This window comes from Schistocerca serialis, chromosome 4 (assembly GCF_023864345.2).
Source record: "Schistocerca serialis cubense isolate TAMUIC-IGC-003099 chromosome 4, iqSchSeri2.2, whole genome shotgun sequence".
Lineage (NCBI taxonomy): Eukaryota > Metazoa > Arthropoda > Insecta > Orthoptera > Acrididae > Schistocerca > Schistocerca serialis.
This window is the reverse complement of record NC_064641.1, coordinates 872,812,040-872,837,656: the sequence shown is the minus strand read 5'-3', so window position 1 is coordinate 872,837,656 and position 25,617 is coordinate 872,812,040. Positions and strand designations below refer to the sequence as shown.

General features: G+C 43.6%; 2 pseudogenes; one reads left to right on the top strand and one right to left on the bottom strand.

Annotated features, from left to right (window-relative positions):
• Nucleotides 1–6,922: 6,922 nt before the first annotated feature.
• LOC126475893 (5S ribosomal RNA) lies at nt 6,923–7,040 on the bottom strand (annotated as a pseudogene).
• An 18,171-nt stretch (nt 7,041–25,211) lies between these two features.
• LOC126475902 (5S ribosomal RNA) lies at nt 25,212–25,329 on the top strand (annotated as a pseudogene).
• The last annotated feature ends 288 nt before the right edge of the window (nt 25,330–25,617 follow it).

Genomic DNA, 25,617 nt, shown 5'->3' with positions numbered 1-25,617 from the left:
TTAATATTTCAATATCTGTAAGTTGTAATTGCAGCGAGTTCTTAAACATTCTTAATTTTATTACTATTCTTGGCGTGTAAGGCCTTGAGCCATGATCACAGCGGCTTGTTTTCTTTTTTTTCTGTATTTTATGATAATTTGCTAAATTGTAAAGCACTGAAAACACTATTATTTACACAGTTCATTAATAAGGTGTGGTATTTTTTATTTATTGTTGAGTCTGGAATTACTGTGTGTGTAACTGTAAAAGGCAACCAATAGTAACTAATACCCGCCCACAATCGTAACCGAATCCTGCCTTCCCTTTACCACCAGGTGATTGTGAAATGGAAACGCCGAGGAACAAGCACAGGCAAATGCAGACCAGGCAGACAAGTATTGACGAAGTGGGACTGTCGAGCATTGTGGGCGCTTGTTGCAAAAAAATCGCATGAAGGCGGAAGGAACCACTAGTGAGTTCCAGAGAGCCACCGCAGTTTAGGTAGCGTATTGACTGTGAGTGGGGAGTTGAAAATAACGGGGCGAAACGATCAAGGCCACACATTTGTGTAGTGAACACTAATCGACTCCAGAGGCGGTGCAAAGAGCAACGCTACTTGCCAGTATGTGACTGGAGAAGAGTAAAGTGATGAAACGCATTGAATCCTGTGGCAGTCCATTGGAAGGTTTTTGGTTTGGCGAATACCTGGGGAATCATACCTGCCACGATTTTTAAAAGTTTTTTAGAAGGTTGGGTATTCTAGAATAACGTCTCACCTCAGCAACAAAAATATCCTCAACAAGTCACAGTTTGGGTTTCAGAAGGGTTATTCTATTGAGAATGCCTTTCACATGTTCACTTGACTGATCTTGCAGGCATTAAATAATAAAATAGCGCCATTTGATGTTTTCTGCGAACTAAGTGACGTGATTGTATGAATCGCGGAATTATCTGAAGGCTGACAGTATAACCGAATAGATAACGTTTTGTGATTGTATGAATCGCGGTATTATCTTAAAGCTGACAGTATAACCGAATACATAACGTTTTACCGAACCGTAGGGATACGAGAAGTTCTACTTACTAATTCTGTTAATATAGTCTGAGAACATAATTCCGACTGCGGGAGAAATCACGGTTCAATCTTGTGTCCACTATTGTTCCTCATATATGTAAACGATCTTTCGCCTAATATACAACAAGAACAATTAGTTCTCTTTACAGATGACAACAGTATTGTAATCGCTCCAAGCATAGATACAGAAACAGAAGGAATTGTATACAAAGTTCCAGAAAGTATCATCGATGGTTTTCTGCAAATGGTCTCACCCTCAATTTTAAAAAGACGCATTATATTATTCTGAACATGTATGGATACTACACCAATGATAAGTGCAACAAATGGTGTGGAAATTATAAGTAGGATGGAAACTTCAAAATTCTCAGGTGTCCACATTGATGAGAATTTAAATTAGAAAAAAGTACGTCTTGGAACACCTAAAACGACTTAATTCAGCCACATTTGCACTTAGAATCATTGCAAATCTTGCCGAGAGACAGACCAGTAGGTTGACATATTTTACTGAATAATACCCTATGGAATAATTTTCTGAGGTAACTCTGCATTGTCGAAAACGCGCCGTAAAAATAATATGTGGTGTTTATCAACGATCATCTCGTAAACATTGGTTTAAGGAGTTGTGCAGTCTGCTTACTCACTGCTTCACAGTACTATCTCCTCATGAAGTCTGTTGTAAATAAACCACTGCAATTCAAAGGGAACAATGATGTACGTCATTATAATACCAGAAGGAAAAATGGCATTCATTACTCCACATTAAGATTGTTCTTAGTACAGAAAGGACAGCACAATGATTCAACAAAAAATTTTGGTGACTTACCCAGCGACATAAAATGTCTGACACACCAGAGTAAAATCTGAGAACGAAGGAAACAAGTTTCTCCTCGACAACTCTTATTTCGTAGAATTTCTGTTATAGTAATGTATAAAAGGTGGTGGGTAGGACTCACTAACTCAGGACATCTATGTATCTTTTTTCTCTTTTTGGAAAAAGACTTAGAAATGTTCAGAATATAACAATATCTACAAATTAATTTGCAATGTGAATGTAAAATGACTCGTTCCACATCATGACGATCTGCCGCGCAAAATGATCAATGGAAGATGAAATTAACTAACTAACTGTGTAGTCCCGACAGGGAATAACCGAGGAGGGGGTGTTACGGTATGAGGTTGTTTTTCTGGTTCGTGTACGGTTCCCTTACTGCGCTTAAGAAAACGCGTGCGTAATGTTCAAATGGCTCTAAGCACTATGGGATTTAATATCTTAGGTCATCAATCCCCTAGAATTAGAACTACTTAAACCTAACTAACCTAAGGACATCACACACATCCAAGTCCGAGGCAGGATTCGAACCTGCGACCGTAGCGGCAAGGCGGTTCCGGACTGAAGCGCCTAGAACCGCTCGGCCACAGAGGTTGGCCGTGCGTAAGGAGATGAGCAAATTCTACAGCACATTGTACTGAGTATAGTTGAGGAGCAATTTGGAGACGATAATTGCTTCTGTCAGCATGACAATTGACTCAGTCCTAGGGCAAAATCTGCGAGGCAATACTTTGCCGATAAAATATCACTGAAATAGACTGGCCTGCCCGTGGTCTGATCCTGAACTCAGTGGGACACTGCTAGGTCGAATTAGAAAGTCGACTTCGGTACAGACCCGAGCGACCAACAACACTACTTCTATGGTTTCTGCTCTTGGGGATTAATGGGCAGCTATTCCTCCACAGACAGACAGATACCTCACTAAAAGTGTCCCCAACAAAGTCGTGATAAAAGTAAAGGGCGGGCATATATCTTGTTAATATCATCTAAAAGATGTCCTGATACTTTTGATCCGATGGCGTACGCTTTGAAACAAATAAAATTTTATGAATACGCTTTGTGTCTCAACTCTTTGTCTGATTCTAATAGAGAAGCGCTTGTAACGTTTCGTACTGACACATCAACGTCTCGCCGTCGGCTTGTAGGAGTGATTTTTCTTAACGCTTATCATCGCAAAAGGCCACCATGAAACAAGGCCCTGAATGAAAGAATCGCTCGCATTCTGAAACGTTCGATTTGGAAACGCTATACACTGTTGCGATATTTTTAAGCACTGCACCGTCTCACGTGCTGCCTTTTATTTTCTGTCCTTGCTGTAGGCTCGTACTGTTGCCCAGCGGGAATCTTCCACGCAACTTGCGTCAATTCCGGGCGGTCTCGAGATAACATGTCGGGCTTCTCGCCAATCAGCCCAACACGAGTTGTTGCCGTTGAAGGCGGTTATTTTCCACGGCCTTCACACTGTTGGCCAATGGCTTCAGCCCTGCTGGCCAGTGGCTTCAGCGCAGTTCTGACGTTAACCATCTCCGACACTGGTAGACATGTACGCTGGGTGACTAAGGCAGTTGGACGGCTATGGTGTCAATCAGAAATATGAACAAGATGAGGCGTATAAAAATAAAAGCTTTCGTAATTGCCCAGATGAGAAAGTTCCATGATGAAGAAGAGAATTTGGCAATGCGTCTGAAGCGCGACGTTACATCCCTGCAGTGTTGCCCTCCTGAGCATCCTACCTTCTTCAAGGCCCCACCCTCACAGAAACAAACACACACACACACACAGATGATTTGTTCTACTCATTTATAGAAACAACAAACGGTTCAAATGGCTCTGAGCACTATGGGACTTAACATCTGAGGTCATCAGTCCCTTAGAACTTGGAACTACTTAAACCTAACTAACCTAAGGACATCACACACACCCATCCCCGAGGCAGGATTCGAACCTGCGACCGTAGCGGTCGCGCGTTTCCAGACTGTAGCGCCTATAGAAACAACAGCGAACGGTAAATGCTAGACATACAACATAACCTTTTCGTAAAATCAAAATACGTGAACGTAACTCTGTTTCTATCCGCCTTCGTAAGCCAGGAGGAGATAGTGGCAGGATTGTACAACGTGCCCGCGTTGTAAAGAGCCATTGGCCACTCTTTCCGTTTACATATCAAAACTCCCGTGATGTGAGAGTAAAGGTCGGTCACTGTTGGCAACGTGTTTTTCTCACATTCTTAAAAGCACACTGAAACAGAAGAAACAAAAAAGGACTTCACGCTAACACCGTGTAACAACGCCGCTATTCTTGATAATAATGACCTCAGTTCGTCGAGAAAGAGAATTCACAAGGTTTTTGAGGTATGTCATATATAATTGGAGAGTTATTCATTCGCGATTAGATACCGTTTCCTTTTTCTTTTTTTTTTAAATTTTGAACTATCTGTCTTCTGACCGGTTCTATGTGGCCCGCCATGAGTTCCTCTCCTGTGCCAACCTATTCATCTCAGAGTACCACTTTCAACCGACGTCCTCAATTATTTGCTGGATGTATTTCGGTCTCTGTCTTCCTCTACCGCTTCCTCTAGTACCATCGAGGGTATTCCCTCATATAGTAAAACATTTCCTATCATCCTGTCCCTTCTCCTTGTCTGTGTTTTCCACCAGTTCCAGTCTTCCCCAATACTGCGAAGAAACTCCTCGTTAGTCAACGTTCTTCTGTAGCACCCTATGTCAAACATTAGTTTAAACATTTGTCATAACGTTGTACAAGCTTTTGTATCCCTAAGTCACTGACATATGCCACCTGTGGGGATAACCATTCTTTCTTTCAGTCAACGGCCTTGCACCGCAGGTAATACCTGTTCCTGTCAGGTTACCAAAGTTAGTGTCGCGCTTGGATAACACTTGGTTGGGTCAGCGTCTGGGTCTGCCAAATGTTGGCAAGCAGGTGCACTCAGCCCTTGCGAGGCCAGTTGAGGACCCACTTCATTGCGAAGTAGCGGCACCGTTCTCAAAAACTGACAACGGCTGGTAGAGCGGTGTGCTGACCATATGCCCCTCCGTATCTGGACACCTGGCTGAAAATGACGTACAAGTTCGTGGCGCCCTTATCGGTAATACTGGAATTCAGTATGGTGTTGGTCCACCCTTACCCTTGGTGACAGCTTCTACTCTTGCAGGCATACGTCCAATGAGGTGCTGGAAGGTTTCTTGGGGAATGGCAGCAAATTTTTAGGGAGTGCTGCACTGAGGAGAGGTATCGATGCCGGTCGGAGAGACCAGCCACGAAATCGGCGCTCCAGAACATCCCAAAGGTGTTTTATAGGATTCAGATCGCGACTCTGTGCAGGCCAGTCCATTACAGGGTTATCGTGTAAGCACTCCGCCACAGGCCGGGCATTATGAACAGGTGCTCCATCGTGTTGAAAGATGCAATCACCATCCCCGAATTGCTCTTCAACAGTGGGAAGCAAGAAAATGCTTACAACATCAATGTAGGTCTGCGCTGTGATAGTGCCACGCAAAACGACAAGAGGTGCAAGCCCCCTCCATGAAAACCACCACCACACCATAACACCACCGCCTCCGAATTTCATTGTTGGCACCACGCACGCTGGTAGATAACGTTCACCGGGTATGCACCATACCCACACGCTGCCATCGGATCGCCACAATAAGTACCGTGATTCGTCACTCCACAGAATGTTTTTCCACTGTTCAATCGTCCAATGTTTACGCTCCTTACACCAATCATGGCGTCGTTTGTCATTTACCGGCGCGATGTGTGGCTTATGAGCAGCCGCTCGAGCATTAAATCCAAGTTTTTGCACCTCCCGCCTAACTGTTATAGTAGTTGCAGTGGATCCTGATGCAGTTTGGAAGTTCTGTGTGATGGTCTGGATTGTCTGCCTATTACACATTACGACCCTCTTCAACTGTCGGCGGTCTATGTCAATGAACAGACGAAATTGGCTTTTGTGCTGTACTTGTCCCTTCAAGTTTCTACTTCACTATCACATCGGAAACTGTGGACCTAAGGATGTTTAGGAATGTGGAAATATCGCGTACAGACGTATGACACAAGTGACACCCAATGACCTGACCACGTTCGAAGTCCGTGAGTTCCGCGGAGCGCCCCATTCTGCTCTCTCACGATGTCTAATGACTACTGAGGTCGCCGATATGGAGTATCAATAAATTAGTGGGCTCAAACAACAAAAGGTTACGAGAACAGGGGACTCATATACGAATGAAATAGGTTAGTTATAGGTTTTACACATGAAATGTTTGCGTTTATTACAATACCTCTTACACAAGAAAACGCAGTTACAAATTTCAGGTCTGATTTGACTGGGCGTGGACTCGACTCAGTTGTTAAGGGGATGGAGGAGGTAAAAGAATCTTCTCAACACTCTTCGTGGTCATTCGTCAGGTGGTGATGTCGGTCGGTACGGCGCCTCGCCTCAGGCTGTCCAGTGGAGATTCCACTGCTGCCTTCCGTGTTCAGGCCCAGATCGGTCCCAGCGCTCACTCCATGTTGTAGATTGCCTGGCCAAAGTTGTGATGTCACAGTGTCGGGAGGTTGATGTAGGCGACGTTTGTCCTCCTTGTCATCACACTCTAAAAAAAAAAAACTAAACTCCGTCCGAACTGGCCTTGGCAGGCCCAGGGGCACCGACCGGCCGCCGAGTCATCCTCAGACCACAGGCCTCACTGGATGCAGACATGGCAGGGCATGTGGTCAGCACGTCGCTCTCCCGGCCGTATGTCAGTTTACGAGACTGGAGCCATGCAGAGTGGCTGCGCGTTTAGAGGCGCCATGACACTAATCGTGCAGCCCCTCCCGACGGAGGTTCGAGTCCTCCCTCGGGCACAGGTGTGAGTGTTAGCGTTACTTTAAGAAGTGTTTAAGTCTAGGGAACGATGACCTCAGCAATTTGGTCCCTTAGGACTTAACACACATTCCTGAACGAGACCGGAGCCGCTACTTCTGAATCAAGTAGCTCCTCAGTTTGCCTGACAAGGGCTGAGTGCACTCCGCTTGCCAACAGCGCTCGGCAGACCGGATGGTCACCCATCCAAGTGCTAGCCCAGCCCGACAGCACTTAACTTCGGTGATCTGACGGGAACCGGTGTTACCACTGCGGCAAGGCCGTTGGCGTGTCCAACACACTCTAAGCTCACCAAACCGTTGAACTTTTCCTCCTCTCGTTGACTCAGGACTTGCTGTCTCTCTCTCACTGTCAAGGCTATACCGAGCGTCGATCGCACATAGTCTCGAAGTTGCTGTGAAAGCAGCCGTATAACACTTGCTTGTAACGGCTATCTCTGTGTGGACCAAAACAGTCTCATGTTTGTGTTTTGTCTAGGAATCTTCTGACGTTCGTGTTTCTCGGAACTTGACAGTTGACAGTCAAAGCTGTTCCCAGTGTTTGTCGCACATTGTTTCGCTGTTTGTTGCTGTGAAAGCATCCACACAATACTTCTTTATGACGACTGTCTCTACGTGAGGCCTGAACAGTTTTGCGTTTGTGCTTCGCCGAAGATTCTGCTGGCGTTCGTGATTTACAAACAACCTCCTAACTGTCTAGCAAACATTTTTTAAAGTACGAGACTGACTTATTCTGTGGATCTTTAGTTTCACATGGCTCTCTGTGCGAATTGTTGGCGCTTTGTCTACGCTCTGTCCCAGTGGCTGTGGGGTGCTGGAATTGTGGACACGTTCTCGCTTTCTAAGGCAGGTAACAACGGCTGCTGTGAGCCAAAAGCTTTACACGACTCCACGTGTGTTCTTGGCGCTTTTGCGTCGACAATCCGTCCCAGTGGCTGCAGGGGTCCACCAGTTTTCGGCACGCTTCTCACTATGTCCCAGGCTTTTTGCACCGTGTCCAGACGTAAACCCTCGGCATACGGACTGTGTTGGCGAACGTCAAAATTGCGCGTGCCGAGTTCAACGTTCTGGTGAAAGCTCTGAAACGATGCGACTTGTGCATACGGTATGTGGGCCCCAGTGTGGTATATGCCATAGCAACGCGCTCCAGTGGCAGTTTCCGGTTGTATCTGGCTCGTAAATCACACTGTTCTTTTTCGAAATGGACGGGCGTAAAATTCCTGTATTAACTCTTACAACGTGCAAACCTCCGTTGTCCATATGCTAGTCAGGTTGTTCTGTCTTTAGTAAACATAACTTCAATATCCGTGAAAATATTATAAGGCAAAAACGAAAGTACCATCTCCAGTCAATAAGGACATCCGTTTATAAAAGTTCCATTCCAGATAGTCAGACAAAAATTTACAATATTTCTTCACATAAGATATAAATTATTTAATCACTCTCACTTTTTAGCAAAACCCTAAGGTCATTCTTACTTGATCACTGTCCCAACTTAGTAGCAGAATGTCTACAACATGAGAATTACAAAACTTAAAAGAAAAAAAAAGAACAAAATATCTTACTCCAGGTACTGCAGGGGTCTCTTTTAGATTAAGCCAATCGAACAAACTCACTTCTAAAACAGAGCACATTTATATTCACGTAACATCGAATAGTGTAATATATCTTCATATTAAACTAATACAAAAGTATCAGTACTATTAAAAACGCAAAGGTTAGAAAAAAAATTATGGGACGCGAACCACCAATACATCATACATAACGAAAGATATCTGTGACGCTATTCATTGCGCTAAAGCGATGACGAATCTTGTATGAACGTACCTAGCTTGTTACTATGTCCTGAAAGCTTCAGTCGTAGCGATATTACTAACCCAAATTTAATTATAACAAATTGTACCAAGAACAATGCGTTTTTAATGGATCCTCAACATGCCGTTGGCTTCAAATTGCCTACTCTCGAAATACGATAATACGCAAGTTACAGTAATTATTTTACGACGAATATGACGTTTCTCGTCATCTCATTACAACGTATCATACAATTAATTCCGGGTTTTCGAGAGACCATTTGTTTGCTGGTACTCAGAAACGGCATACATACAATGAAGCGTCAAAGAAGCTGGTATAGGCATGCGTATTCAAATACAAAAGATATGTAGACAGACAGAAACCGGCCGATGTGGCCGAGCGGTTCTAGGCGCTTCAATCTGGAACCGCGCGACCGCTACGGTCGCAGGTTCGAATCCTGCCTCGGGCATGGATGTGTGTGTTGTCCTTAGGTTAGTTAGGTTTAAGTAGTTCTAAGTTCTAGGGGACTGATGTCCTCAGATGTTAAGTCCCATAGTGCTCAGAGCCATTTGAACCATTTTTTTTGTAGACAGACAGAATACGGCGCAGCGGTCGGCAACGCCAATGTGAGACAACCAGTGTCTGGCGCAGTTGTCAGATCGGTAACTGCTTCTACAATGGCAGGTTATCAAGATTTAAGTCAGTCTGCAGGTGGTGTTACTGTATAGTCGGTGCACGAACGATGCGACACAGCGTCTCCGAGGTAGCGATGCAGTGGGGATTTTCCCGTATGACCATTTCACGAGTGTACCGTGAATATCAGGAATCCGGTAAAACATCAAATCTCAGACATCGCTGCTGCCGGAAGAAGATCCTGCGAGAACGGGACAAATGACAACTGAAGAGAGTCCTTTAACGTGACAGAAGTGCAACCCTTCCGTAAATTGCTGCACATTTCAGTGCTGGAACATCAACAAGTGTCAGCGTGCGAAAGATTCAATGAAAAATAATCGACATAGGCTTTCGAAGCCGAAGGCCCGCTCGTGTACCCTTGATGACTGCACGACACAAAACTTTATGCCTCGCCTGGGCCCATCAACACCGACATTGGGCTGTTGATGACTGCTCGGACGACTCTCGTTTCAAATTGTATCGAGCAGATGGACGTATAGGGATATGGAGACAACCTCATGGATGCATGGACTATGCATGTCAGCAGGGGACTTTTCAAGCTGGTGGACGCTCTGTAATGGTGTGGGACGTTTGTAGTTGGAGAGATATTGGACCCCTGATACGTCTAGTTACGACTCTGACAAGTGACAGATACAGCATCCTGTCTGATCACCTGCATCCATTCATGTCCATTATACTTTCCGATGGACTTGGGCAATTCCAGTAGGACAATGCGACACCCCACACGTCCAGAATTGCTACAGGGTGGCTCCTCGAAGTGGCTCCTCGAACACTCCTCTGAGTTTAAAATTTCCGCTGGCCATCAAACTCCCCAGATACGAACATTATTGAGCATATCTGTGATGCCTTTCAACATGCTGTTCAGAAGAGATCTGCACTCTCTCGTACTCTTACGAATGGACAGCCCTGCAGGATTCGTTGTGTCAGTTCCCTCCAGCACTACTTCGTCCGCCCCCGGTAGCTGAGTGGTTAGCGCGACAAAATGTCAATCCTTAGGGCCCGGGCTCGATTCCTGGCTGTGTCGGAGATTTTCTCCGCTCAGGGTCTGGGTGTTGTGTCGTCCCAATCATCGTCATTTCATCCACATCCACGCGCAAGTCGCCGAAGTGGCGTCAAATCGAAAGACGTGCACCCGGCGAACGGTCTACCCGACGGGAGGCCCTAGTCACACGATATTTTAGCACTGCTTCAGACATTAGTCGAGCCTATGCCTCGTCATGTTGCGGTACTTCTGCGATCTACTTGCTCGCAGGTGCCCTACACGATATTGGGGAGTTGTACCAGTTTCTTTGGCTCTTCAGTGTACATGCGAGCTTCAAACTGAAGGCCAATATGACGCCTCAGAACTCTGCGCCGGAGGGAGAAGGAGTTCTTGTGACGTCTTTATGTTCTGCCACTTCGTTGGTCAACCCTCAAAGGCACACACAGAATATTTGACATGCTGGATATTGCTGTGCACGTTCGGAAGACCACGCTATGACATCAGAAACTCTGCACGCTCAACGCTCAACGTTCGGATGCTCGGCCCGTGTGTCAGCGGCTTTGCCGGCCTCAGTTGCCGAGCGGTTCTAGGCGCTTCAGTCTGGCACCGCGCGACCGCTACGGTCGCAGGTTCGAATCCTGCCTCGGGCACGCATGTGTGTGATGTCCTTAGGTTAATTAGGTTTAAGTAGTTCCAAGTTCTAAGAGACTGATGACCTCAGATGTTAAGTCCCAAAGTGCTCAGAGCCATTTGTCAACGGCTTTAAGCGAGGCAAGGCCATCATCCAAGCACCCCCCTGCGTGTTTGCAGACTGTGTTTCCGACACTCGCCCCATGACACCCGACTTTCGTCTCATTCTGGGCCGTCTGAGATGGCGAAAGTGGCACCCAACGGTGGTAGTGCAACAGGAATCAAGAGTTGCAAACAAAACACCTTTACTGGCCTTCATAGACACCATTATCTGCAACATCAGCTGTAAAGCTGTTGGAAAATGTGAGCATACGCGTCTGGTGGTATCACTCGAAGCACCATGATCACGCGCAACGGTCGCTAATTGTGAACTTTCCAGGGATAATTTAAAGCAGAGAAACCAAAAGAAGTCTTCCAGCCCCAAATATGGAGAATAAGGAGTGTGCAAACAACAATCACGTTGCTGTGAGCGAGAGAGATAAGCATATAGACGGATAGCCAACGACGCGTGACAATGATGCTTCGAATGATTACACAAGAAACGTTTTCTGACAGTTTCCGACAGTTTTACAACCAATGTCCAAAGTGCCTTGTAGCTAATGGTGGTCACCTGGAAGGTCAGTAAATGCTGGCCCTCATTGTGCATCATATACAACAGGCTCTAGATATCGGCTCCCAGGTTGATGCCGTGTTCCTCGACTTTCGAAGGGCTTCCGACTCAGTTGCGCAATGTCGCTTGCTCCAAAAAGTGCGCGCTTACGGTCTATTCGATGACATATGCAGATGGATAGAAAGTTTTCTAACAGAGTGCAGTATATCGTCCTGAAAGGGGAGACTTCAACAGAAACAAGCGTAACATCAGGTGTGCCTAGATCCGCTGCTTTTTACGATTTACATAAACGATCTGGTTGATGGTATTGACAGCGGCATTAGTCTGTTTGCCAATGATGCTGTAGTCTACAGGAAACTAATATCACACGAAAGTTGTCAACAAATCAATGAGGATTTGCACAAAATAAATGTGTGATGTAATGACTGGCAGTTATCTCTCAGTATTAGTAAATGTAACCTACTGCGAACAATGCGAAAATCGCCATTAATGCCCAGTCTTTGGAAGCGGTAACATCCGACAAGTAACTGAGTGTAACTATTCGAAATGATCTCAAATGGAACCATGAGATTACACAAGTAGCGGGTAAGGCGAACTCTAGATTGGGGTTTATTGGTAGAATCCTGAAGCGATGCAGTCCTTCAACAAAGGGAATTGCTTACGATACTTTAGTTCGTCCCGTCTTGGAGTATTATTGGTCTGTGTGTGGGACCCTTACCAGTTGGGTCTGATTCAAGAGACTGAGAAGGTCCAAAAAAAAAGCGGGAAGATTCGTGACTGGTACATTTAGCCATCGGGAGAGCGTTACAAATCTCATAGAAAGTTTGGAGTGGGACACTCTTGCAGATAGATGGAGCGCTAAACAGAAGGGGCTGCTCACTAAATTCCGAAATCCCATCTTCAGCGAAGATGTGGAGCATATATTATTACCACCAATTTTCAAATCACGCAATCGTCACCATTCAAAGATAAGGGAAATTAGAGCTCGTACTGAGGCGTTCAGACAGTCGTTTTTCCCTCGCGCGATCCGCAAGTGGAACAGAGGGGGAGGGGAAATATGACTTCGGCGCGAACAGTGCCCTCTGCCACACACCACTTGGTGGCCAGCGGAGTATATATGTAAATGTACATCTAGATTTTGTTTATAAGTCTTGTCTGCTTTATTTTATGAGACCATTCAGCGAACTTTTCGGACGCACCTTGTAGATAACTGCATCATATACGGAAAGTCTGACGTTACTGTTGACGGTGCCTGCAACGTCACTAACACGCAACACAAACAGCAACGGTCCAAAAACTTCCCGGGGGTATAGCTGAAGTTACTTCTACATATGTCGATGACACTCCATCCAGTATCATATTCTGTGACCTCCCAATAAAGAAATCGTCACTCCAGTAATAAATATGGCTTGATACCGCATATGATCGTACTTTAGATTTTAAGCATATGTGTCGCACAGAATGAGATGCCTTTCGGAAGTCAAGAAACACTGCATCCACCTGACGCTCTTGATCCATGGCTGTAAGGATTTTATGTGGGAAAATCGCGTTTCCCGTGATCCATGTCTTCGAAATTCACGCCGATTTACATGGAGTTGATCACTCTGATCGAGCTACATAATTACATTTGAGCTCAGGATATGTCCTAAGATTCTACGAGGATACTAAACGGTCAGTTTCGTGCATCACTTCTGCTACCCTTCTTGTAGATGGGTGTGACCTTTGCTATCTTCCAACCACTGGACACAGTTTTTTGTTGGAGTGGTTAACAGAGCATCTTACTCGGCCACAAATGCGGTAAAGAACGTGACCGGGGTCAACTGCACTGTGGCGAATGATTTAAATTGTGGCAACACTCCCGAGTTTTTGTTTGTAAAGGAACTTTTGGAAACGGAGTTAAGCATTTCTACTTTTGCTTTGGTACCCTCAGTTTCAGTCCCTATCTTGTCCATGAGTGTCTGAAACCTACCTTTGATGGCAATGACATCCCCTACATGAAACCAGAGTATCTTTCGGTTTTTTTGGGAGATCTTTCGAGCATACTCTGTTACATTTTGTCCTCATGGACAGCCAAATTCAAGTCATTGAGCTTTCTCTACCTATAGCTCTACGATTTGTTTTATACCTATTACACAGCAGTGTCTGATTCCATTGAAGTTTCTTTACACTTACTGTACCTGTACCAAGAAGGATCCTGCCCATCATGAACTGTTCTACTACGTACATATCTATCCACTGCATCATCAGCTATTCTTTTAAACCCGTGCCATAACTCTACTACATGCTTCTGCCCTCGACTAAAAGTTTCAGTTTCATGATTGAGAAAGAAATATGGCGGGTCCTTCAAACCTGCCTTTCTTCATTTAATCGATGTAAGAGAGAGTTATAGGTTCTGTGGTCAATGAGATTATTAGAGTGGGTTGACAGTGGTTGCGATGCTGAATTTAATCGTGGCTAGATGCAGGAAGTCACTACAGGTGGAAGAGCCGAGCGCTTGGCTTGTGTTGTTGAGGATCACAGCTATGATAGGCAAGGCTTAATAGTACCAGTTAGAAAGCGGCAAGCTGCAGATGTAGAGAGGACGAAGGGAGAGCCGGCCTGCTGCAGAGGACTCAGCCCTAAGGCCGGTATTACACTATCAAATTTCTTTGTCAAAGATTTGATCAAACATGTGATCAAATATTCCGTCAAATATATTTGACAAAGATCTTTGAAGTAACGCTAGAAGGGGTATTACACTGTCATCATATTTTTCGTCAAAGTTCAAGATGGCTGACAACAACTTGTTATTAACTGCAGCAGTTCCATGTACCACAATTGCACTGTGTGCACATGCGGAAGAGAAGCGGGGGTTTTTCGACGACACGATAAAAGCATTCAACAAAACTTGTTACATGAGCTTATAGTGGAGGACGTCAAGTCGTACATCAATTACTTAAGAATGGGATGAGCATACATTTCTGTATGCGCTCAGTGAAGTGTATCCTCATATCACAAAGTACAATATTCACTTAAGAACTGCTACATCTGCAGAAGACAGGCTCACTGTAACACTCCGATTCCTTGCTGCAGGAGAGGGTTAGGTTAGGTTAGGTTAGGTTAGGTCAGGTCAGGTCTCCAATCTTCTTAATCTATTTTTGTATTCAGGGTGCCTCACGTTGTAAAGCGCCTCATCAGCTTCATACATCTCTATTAATTTTGTAGTTGTCGGCACACACCAATTGTATTTACTGGCAATGTTTATAAAAACACTACAGATGATAGAACGCTGCAGCGATGCTAGCGCTCCATGTGGTAACATGTCACATTGCAGTGAACAGAAGACAAGCGACTTCTTTGACCAAATCTACAGCGAGGCCCTAGATTTGATCAAATATTGGACGACATTTGACAAAGTTCCCTATTACACCATCAAATATCTTTGACAAAGATATTTGACAAAGAAATTTGATAATGTAATACCGGCCTAAGCTACGAATCTCTGGTAATCCATCAAGGAAAGTGGGACTGCACCCACACTCGAAGTACCTAAATAATGATAACAAAACCAGCGGCTATATTTGAATCTACGTCTTTTTATTCTTTTTAACACATTCTACCAGTTTCGACAGCAAATGGTACCATCTTCAGGCCTCTAGCGTAACCTGACATCCACAACCGTTTCCATGTGCAATGAACAGAATCGTGTGCAGCAGGCCAACATTACCTGGATTCTGTACCCTCTGCTGTACGTCTGACCATGCTGGACTCTTTACTGTCAAAAAAGGTACGGAATTCAGTTAATGTTGGCCCGCTGCATACGATTCTGTTAATTGCACATAAAAACAGTTGCGGGTGGCAGGTTACGCTTTAGGCCTGAAGATGACATCATTTGGCGTCGAAACTGGAAGCATGTGTTAAAAATAATAAACGACGTAGATTCAAATACAAACTCTGGTTTAGTTGTGATTATTCAAGCACTAAGCCACAGGGTCCGCTGGCCATAGGTAGGGGAGAGGCCGGAGCGGGGACATAGCGTATTGTCCCTGAAGCCAGAGGCATAACTTTTTACGTCCGCTTTCACCACACTGCAACGGACTGAGGCAGTGACGAGTGTTCACAGCTGAGGCAAGCACATTCTGCCGTTTTTGCAGGGGTCCTCGTGCTGTTTCCTGGGAAGCTTCCTGTGAGATCTGTTATTCAAATAGACAAGACCTCTTGATCACCTTTATTAATTTTAGTTATGTATGTAGGAAATAATAGTAAACTTGAAAAAAATACAATTTATCATCTTCAGTTTCAATCCACGGGCCCACATTTCTTGCCATTCTCATTTAAAATCCGTTGCACATAATTATCACCGTAGTGTCACTGAAGGACTGGTTCTATATCTTAGCGATACTGAGAGGCATAACTTCATTAGAGGTACCCAGATGCCTGCCCACCAGAGAGACGTTTTGTAACACTATAGTCTCTTAACCTCATTGCATAAAATATAAATCTTTCTACTTGTTCCAGTTGCCATGTTTACTTTTGTGATCATAGTTGCTTCAGCTGCTTCATGGTCAATCATACCAGATTCAGTGTGACTTTCAGAGAGGTCTGGTCTATTTGTTGTCATTACATCCAACATATTTTCATCATGAGTGGGCCTTCGAACACACACGACTAAGAAAGCTGTAATTATCACGATTATTGAATAATTAAAGTCGCCTCTGAAGATTATATGACTGCGAACTCAGATACAAGCGAACTAAGATCTCTCTAAAGTTTTCGGTTACATCAGGCGATGAATCTGGTGGTCGATAGAAGGATCCAGTTACGTGGGTTACTCCAAAAGAAATGCACACTATTTTTGTAAAAATACAGTTTTCATTCCGCATGTGTGAAAGTTTTACAGTGTGCAGATACATCCTTCCCGCTTGTTTTCAACCTTTGTTCAACCTGTTCTCGTGAGTGGTGCCGTCACAGCATGTCTTCAAGATGGCTGCTACACTTGACGTTCGTCAGAAGCAACGTGCTGTCATAGAGTTACTGTGCTGTGAAAACGAGACAGTGGGAAACATCCACAAGAGGTTGAAAAAGATGTATGGAGATGCTTCTGTCGATCGCAATACAGTTGGTCGGTGGGCAAGCAAGTTACGTGATGAAAGCGGGCACGGCAATATTGAGGATTGTCCTCGCAGCGGCAGGCCTCGTGCTGCACACACTCCAGGCAATGTGCAGAGAGTTAACGAATTGGTGACTGCTGACAGACGCATCACAGTGAATGAATTGTCACGCTACGGTGGGATAAGGGAAGGAAGTGTTTGCAGAATACTGAAAGCGTTGGCGTTAAAAAAGGTTTGCGCCGGGTGGGTTCCCAGGATGTTGACAGTGGCTCACAAAGAAACAAGAAAAACGGTATGCAGCGAACTTTTGGAACAGTACGAGAATGGTGGAGATGAATTTCTTGGAAGAATTTTGACAGGTGATGAAACATCATTTTTCACCAGAGACGAAGAGGAATCAATGGAGTGGCATCATGCAAATTCACCCAAGAAAAAAAAAATTCAAAACCACACCTTCTGCTGGAAAAATGGCTACGGTGTTTTCCGATTCCGAAGGACTCTTGCTTGTGGACATCATGCCAAGTGGAACCACCATAAACTGATGCATATATGTGACGACACTGAAGAAACTTCAAGCTCTACTGAGTCGTGATCGACCACATCGACAAAAGCAGGATGTTTTGCTGTTGCCCAACAATGCACGGCCACATGTCAGTCAAAAAACCATGGAAGCGATCACAGTCCTGACCTGGCTCCATGTGACTATCAACTCTTTGGGAAACTGAAAGACTCTCTTCGTGGAACAAGGTTTGAACATGATGACTCCCTTGTGCATACTACCAAACAGTGGCTCCAACAGGTTGGTTCAGAATTTTACCGTACGGGTATATAGGCGCTGGTTCCAAGATGGCGTAAGGCAGTTGAGAGGGATGGAAATTATGTGGAGAAATGAAAATATTGTTCCTAAAGGATGTATCTACACACTGTAAAACTTCCAAACATGTAGAATAAAAGATGGATTTTTTTAAAAAACAAATAGGGTGCATTTTTTTTGGAGTGACCCTCGTATATGTCTATGTCCACTCCTAATATGAGTGTTACCCAAACAAATTCGCATACAGCTTCAATATCTCTCTCGGTGTATTGCAGTTTCTTATCTAATGCGAGAAATACGCAACATCCATTTGCAATTAGCCTATCCTTTCGATATAACCTTAAATTTCCCCCAAGCATCTCACTGCTGTCAATTTCAGGTTTTAACGAGCTTTCTACACCTAGTGTTACGCGAGCTTCACTACTTTTCCGGAGCGCTTCAAACTATGTCATCACTTTTTGCGAACACTTTGGCAGTTAATCACTAGCATTTTAATACTCTCGCCTGTGGGGCATTTCTTTGGATGTGACACTGATATTTCTGAATCTGTTACAGCTACTATTACGTGAACTGGCTGGAATGCGGCCTATCCTGTGCACTCCCCTTCAGCTCGGTACAGCTACTGCAACCTATTTCTTCAACATGATTATTCAAGCAAGCCTTGGTCTCCCGCTACCATTTCCACCGCGGCACAATTCCCTCAGATACCAAACTGACAGTTGCTTGACGTCTCACTATGTGTCCTGTGAAACGAGCCTTTCTTTTAGTCGTGCCACCAATTCCTTTCCATACCAATTCAGTTCTGCTGCTGCACAGTAGTTATTTGATCTACCCATCTAATCTTCAGAACTCTTGTGTAGCACAACATTTCAAACACATCTATCCTCTTTTTGTGTAACCAGTTTATCGTCCACATTCCACCTCTGTACAAGGTTACATTCCAGACAAATACGTTCAGAAAAGACCCTCTAACACTTACAGGGTGGTCCAAATGGAGTAGCAAACACGGAAACAGACTCGATACACACGAGGAACGGGAAGGGGGAAACGTTATAGGCTATGCCACCAACATGGCGGCCATCTTGAAAGCTGCCATCTTGGATTCAACTCCAAAATTTCAAATGGGAATGTGGTCATGTGACATATCAAACAGATAGAGAATTTCACCAGAAAAACAATGCCGTTGTTATTTGAAACATAGCTTTATTCATTCTCGGGTTATAGCCAATTACTTGCGGCAGCAGTGGGACGCTCGGCAGCGTGGGTATTACGCACTGAGAAGTTATAAAATGGAGACTGAAACGGATCAAAGTGACTATCCCATGTCTGATATGTTACATGTGTTTAACTGTTAGGTATCATTTACTCATGCTAACGTTTTAATCAGTGTTTCCTTATTTACAGGTTAGAAAATGTCTTTGACACATGAAGAACGCATTGAAATCATCTTGATATAAAGAGAAAGAAGAACAGTCGTCACCCAACCAGACAGCCCATCACTCGCAGCGCATGTGCCAAGCTTTTGTCAAATTCCGAGCAACAGGTTCTGTCGCAGATAAGCCTAAGGCTGGAAGACCAAAATCCGCCACCGATGAAGCAACAGCAGTGAGTGTGCTGGCATTATTTAGCAAGAGTCCGAGTATTCGTCGCCTGTCACAAGAATGTGGTGTTAGCTGTACCTCCATACTGCGAATTTTACCGCAGCACAAATGGCACCCGTACAAATGTCAGCTGCTCCAACACCTGAACGAGGATGACTCAGACCGTCAGGTACAGTTCGCAGAATGGGTGACACAGCAGCTGCAGATAAACCCACGTTTCCCCTATCAGGTGCAATTCAGTGATGAAGCCAATTTCTTTATCAATGGTGAAGTGAACAAGCAGAATCACAGATACTGGTCCGACACATATCCGCACTGGAATGATGCTTCCAAAACGGTTGACTCACAAAAAGTGATGGTCTGGTGTGGTGTGGTGTGTAGGGTACCAAAGTCGTTGGACTTTTTTTATTGATGGTACGTTAACAGCCAACGGTTATCTGAGGTTATTGGATGAAGAAGTGTTTCCCTCGTTGTTAACGGAGGGCGGAACATTTCCGGAATTCTTCCAGCATGATGGAGCCCCACCACTTTATTGGCACAATGTGCGAGCATATCTGGATGTGCAGTTCCCTCAAAAGTGGATTGGTCATAGGGGTGCTGTGGAGTGGCCACCACGTTCACCAGATTTGACTCCTTTGGATTTTTATCTTTGGGGTCATGTCAAAGCACTGGTTTATTTTGCGAAAATACAAGATTTGCATCATCAAAAGCAGCGCATTGTTGATGGGTGTGGTCAAATTCAGCCAGATGTCTTCATCAGGACTGGGTTTGGACGATAGCATTAACAATCGAACATAATGGACGACATATAGAGCCATTCCTATGACTGTTGGTGGTCTCTCGGGACTGCGTAACATCGGCGTAATGTCTCTTCGGCACATAAAAAACATGCTGCGGAGCGTCCCACCGCTGCCACATGTAACTGGGTATAACCCGAGAATGAATAAAGCTATGTTTAAAATAACAACGGCATTGTTTTTCTGGTGAAATTCTCCATCTGTTTGATATGTCACATGACCACATTCCCATTTGAAATTTTGGAGTTGAATCCAAGATGGCGGCTTTCAAGATGGCCGCCATGTTGGTGGCATAGCCTATAAAGTTTCCCCCTTACCGTTCCTCGTGTGCAGGGACTCTGTTTCCTTGTTTGCTACTCCATTTGAATTTTATGAGGTTGTTTCCGGACTTTTGGACCGTCCTGTACAGCCATATTCGATGCTGATAAATTTCACCTTTACGCAAACGCTTTTCTTTATGAACTGCATTCGTAAATTGCGAATTCGATTGTACAATGGCTGCACGATTTACTAGCAACATCTGAAAATTTGTACTGGACTGGGAGTCGAACCCGGATGTCCCGCTTTACGCGAACTGCCTCGTCCATCCGACCACGCCTCCAAAACCTGCCCGAAACTCCCATATGCTTTAGTGTCTTTGTCCCATAGTGCTAGTATACAGATCGTTGCCTTGGCATGAAATACAGTAGGGCATTAACTGTATTTTGCAGTGTCTGCATAGTTCGATACAATATTCCTTCGCATATGCATGCTTCTAGTAGTAGTAGCACTGGTAGCTTTATTCATCCGTAGATCTCCTTTTACAACGATATATGACGTGTCAAAGTATTCACAAGTTTAGACCAATTTAAAATAAATTAATTCTTATACACATACATTTAGAAACTTCTAGTTACAGACAATCATTAGATTTACTCCTGGTATACAATAATATTGTTACAAATAACTTATTAAACAATGTAATGCCACACTGTTCACTCATATCTCACCATCAGTCACTGCACACACTATACACACATTGTTTCGTAACACTTCACTCACTACACACACAAACACACACACACTGCTGATCTCTAGGTCCTTTTCTGTGCCACAACTTCCCATTTGCTATCCTGAAAAACTGAGTCAGCATCCCTCCATAATGAGTGAGATATTGAGCTCAGAAAGAGGAAGAGGTGTTAGTGTTGACGCATGGTGCAGGGAACGGCAATTGAATCTCAGTGTAGACAAGTGTAATGTGCTGCGAATACATAGAAAAAAGATCCTTTATCATTTAGCTACAATATAGCAGGTCAGCAACTGGAAGCAGTTAATTCCATAAATTATATGGGAGTGGGAATTACGAGTGATTTTAAATGTAATGACCATATAAAATTAATCGTCGGTAAAGCAGATGCCAGACTGAGATTCATTGGGAGAATCCTAAGGCAATGCAGTCCGAAAACAAAGGAAGTAGGTTACAGTACACTTGTTAGCCCACTGCTTGAATGCTGCTCACCGGTGTGGGATCCGTACCAGATAGGATTGATAGAAGAGATAGAAAAGATCCATCAGAGAGCAGCGCGCTTCGTTACAGGATCATTTAGTAATTGCAAAAGCGTTACGGAGATGATAGATAACCTCCAGTGGAAGACTCTGCAAGAGAGATGCTCAGTAGCTAGGTACGGGCTTTTGTTGAAGTTTCGAGAACATACCTTCACCGAGGAGTCAAGCAGTATATTGCTCCCTCCTACATATATCTCGCGAAGAGACCATGAGGATAAAATCAGAGAGATTAGAGCCCACACAGAGGCATACCGACAATCTTTCTTTCCACGAACAATACGAGACTGGAATAGAAGGGAGAACCGATAGAGGTACTCAAGGTACCCTCCGCGACACACCGTCAGGTGGCTTCCGGAGTATGGATGTAGATGTAGGTGTAGATGCATAGCTTGGCGGTAAGTATTTATAGAAAAGGAAAAAAGAAGGAAAAAAACATAGTGTTAAGGTGTTATGTGGAATGTTGGGTGTTTTATAACCATAATTATTATTTATTTGTACAACATTTTTTTACCAAACCCCTACTCTGTTTTATCTAAGTAATCCTTCAGTGTATAAAATGTATTGCATAACAGGTGCTCTGTAGCTGCCTTTTTAAATAAGTTTTTCAATTTCTTTAATCTCTTTTGGTAATTTAGTGTACAGTTTTATTCCTTGGTAGAAAATGCTGTTTTGAATTTTATGTTTATTTTTTCTTGGTAAATGTAAGTTGAGTCTAGCTCTTGTTCCGTGGTCATGGACAGAGATGTTTGTGCAGTAAGTACCAATGTTACTTTTGATGTGTACAACTGACTAGTAAATGTATTCACATGGTGCAGTTAAAACCCTGGTGATTTGAACAGATCTTTACAATGAACTCTACTACTATTTTTGGTTATCATTATTATGGCTCTTCTCTGGAGTTTGAAAATTGTGTTAATATTTTGTGCATTTGTTCCCCAAAACTGAATGCCATAGCTAAGAACTGAGTGTATATATGAATAGTATGTAACTAAAAGACACTGCATGTTACACACTGATGATAGGATTGTAAAGGCATAACATGCTGATGACACTCTGTTTGAAAGTACCTTCGTGTGTTCATACCACTTCAACTGAGAATCAATATTCATTCCTAGAAATGTTGCATTTGTTACACAGTCTATAGAAGTGCCATCTACATTTAATTTAACATTGTCATTTTTCCTCTTCAAACTGAAATTCATGGCATTAGTTTTCTTTATGTTCAATGTCACTTTATTGCTTGTTGAGCAATCGTAAAATTCCTTGAGAGTTTCATTTGCTTTCTCTGTGAGAAATTCTCTTGTTTTCTCAGTGACTATAACATTGCTGTCATTAGCGAAGAGAATTTTTTCACCATGGGTAACACTACTAGGAAAGTCATTGATGTATATCAGGAATAGTATTGGTCCTAATATGCTACCTTGCAGAACCCCTATATTAATGTATTTTGGTTCTCATAAGTGTTTTACTAAATGTTTGGATCTATTTAAAGTATGTGTTATCTCTACTCTTTGTACCATATCTGCTAGGTATGATCGAAACCAGTCATTAGCTACCCCTCTCATTCCTAATGCTTCTTTAATAGAATCTTGAGGCCTTAGTAAGATCCAAAAATATGCCTGTGACACACTCATCTTTATCAAGAGCATGAAGTAGAACTTTACTGAATTCTACTACGGCTGACTCCGTAGTTTTGCCACTTCGGAAACCAAACTGTGATTCGCTTAATAGATTGCATTTTTTCAGGTAATTCATTAATCTGTCTTTCATAATTGCAGTTGATAACTTAGACATTCGCAATGTGAGAAAAACTGAGCAGTAATTATATTGCATCTAATATACACTCAGGTGACTAAAGTAGTGGAATAGCGATATGCACGTAGACAGATGACAGTGGTAACGTGACACAAGGTATAAAAGGCCAGTCCATTGACGGAGCTGTCATTTGTATTCAAGTAATTCATATGACAATGTGTCCTACGTGATTATGGCAGCACGACGAAAACTAATAGACTTTTGGACGCGGAACAGTAGTGGGAGCTAGACGCATTTCGTTTCGGAAATCGTCAGGGAATTCAGTATTCCGAGATCCACAGTGTCAAGAGTGTACCGAGAACACCGAATCTGAGGCATTACCTCTCACGACGGACAACACAATGGGTAATGGCCTTTACTTAACGACCGAGAGCAACGGCGTTTGCGTAGAGCTGTCAGTGCTAACAACAAGCAACAAAGCGTGAAATAACAGTAGAAATCAGCGTAGGGCGTATGACGAACGTATCCGTTAGAACAATGCGGTGAAATTTGGCTTAATGGCCTGTGTAAGCAGAAGATCGACGCGAGTCCTTTATGAGTCACAGTATCAGCTGGTAGGAGTTGATGATAGGGTTCGAGTGTGGCGCTGACTCCATGAAGTCGACAAGGCACTGTGCAAGTTGGTGACGACTCCACACAATGATTTGGGCTGTGTTTACATGGAATGGTCTGGATCCTCTAGTCCAACTGAACGGATCATTGACTGGAAATGGTATTTATTTATTTTTTATTGGAGTTTCTAACAATTCCACCACTTGTAAAGTAGGTTAGAAATCAGTTTAATAATGTTGCTCATGCAGCATATGTTCGCTTTACCGGACAACAACAAAGTTATTGACTGTGGATGGCATCGTCAGAATGGAAATAATGAAGTCACTGTAAAAAAGTCATTAATTTTGGCACTTATCTTGAACGGATTCCCACGTAGATTTCGTCGAAGATGTTATGACTCATCTTGTTGATTCTAGGGTGATTCCACTTTGACTGCTAGAAGGTCCAGATCTGTATTTTAGCAATATTTAAAGAGCTAACAAATGCGTTTTTCAGGAAGTTCTTAATGATCAAACAATCCCACATCAGAACAATGGTATGGTAGAAATATTTTTGGACTTGGTGTTCACGATCCACATTTTTATTAAACTTCTTGTAAAGTCACATATACTTCTTCTTAATTGTCACTTCATCAAGAAAACAGTTTTGTATCAGTCTTCATATATTTAATTTCCACTTTAATCAAACACAAGACTTGAGTGTTCTTTTACAAAGCGAAATAACAACTTAACTTCTGCAAAGTGAAACAAAAACTGCCCTGTGCGCATTCGCACCGAAACGGTTACAAGTAAGTCAAAGATTATGACAATCTCACAGAAATGAATACACACAAGAACCATATCACTGTAATATATCGATACGTCGGAGTACCTATACATTAATCAAATCAAATGTGAATATTGTCACAAAAATATGTCTGTTACTTCGCAGAAAAGTAGTACGATACTACTGGTATCGAGAACTGGGGTTGAAGTGCCGTAATGGTCACGTAAATAAAGAACCATTACAAGTTGCAGCCAAATCTTCGAAGGAAGCACATGATCTACCAATACACATCATCCAGAAACATATCGCTCCAGGATACCAGTATCGATTATTTTTTAGAGGTGCATATGGGGCCTGACGATGGCGCATTGAACTGCGAAACTAGCAGTGAAAATAAAATAATATCTCAATTGCACAGGTGTTTGGTGAATTTCATTGTTAAATATTTGACCAACCGCTGTCCCATGTCCACAGTAGATCAACAGAGACTGTAAATGGTTATGTTCGGCATCCATTCATAGATTTCATGTTCCTAACCAATGATGGAATTTTTATGGATCGCACCTGTTCGTGACTGGTTTGATGAACATTCTGGACAATCCGAGTCGACGTGAGGCGTAATCGAGAGGTGAGTTCGTGCTCCTGCACAGGCATCATTTTTGCAATTATGGACGGCTATAGAGGCAGCATGAGGCAACGGTCTTGGCGCAGTGAATACACTGGTTCCCGTCAGATCACCGAAGTTAAGCGCTGTCGGGCGTGGGTGGCACTTGGATGGGTGACCATCCGGGCCGCCATGTGCTGTTGCCATTTTTCGGGGTGCACTCAGCCTCGTGATGCCAATTGAGGAGCTACTCGATCGAATAGTAGCGGCCCCGTTCAAAGAAACCCATCGTAACGCCCGGGAGAGCGGTGTGCTGACCACACGCCCCTCCTATCCACATCCTCAGTGAGGATGATACAGCGGTCGGATGGTCCCGATGGGCCACTTGTGGCCTGATGACGGAGTGCTATAGAGGCAGCATGGCTCAATATTTCTGCGGGGAACTTCCAACGTCTTGCTGACTCCATGCCACTCAAGTTGATGCACTATGCTGG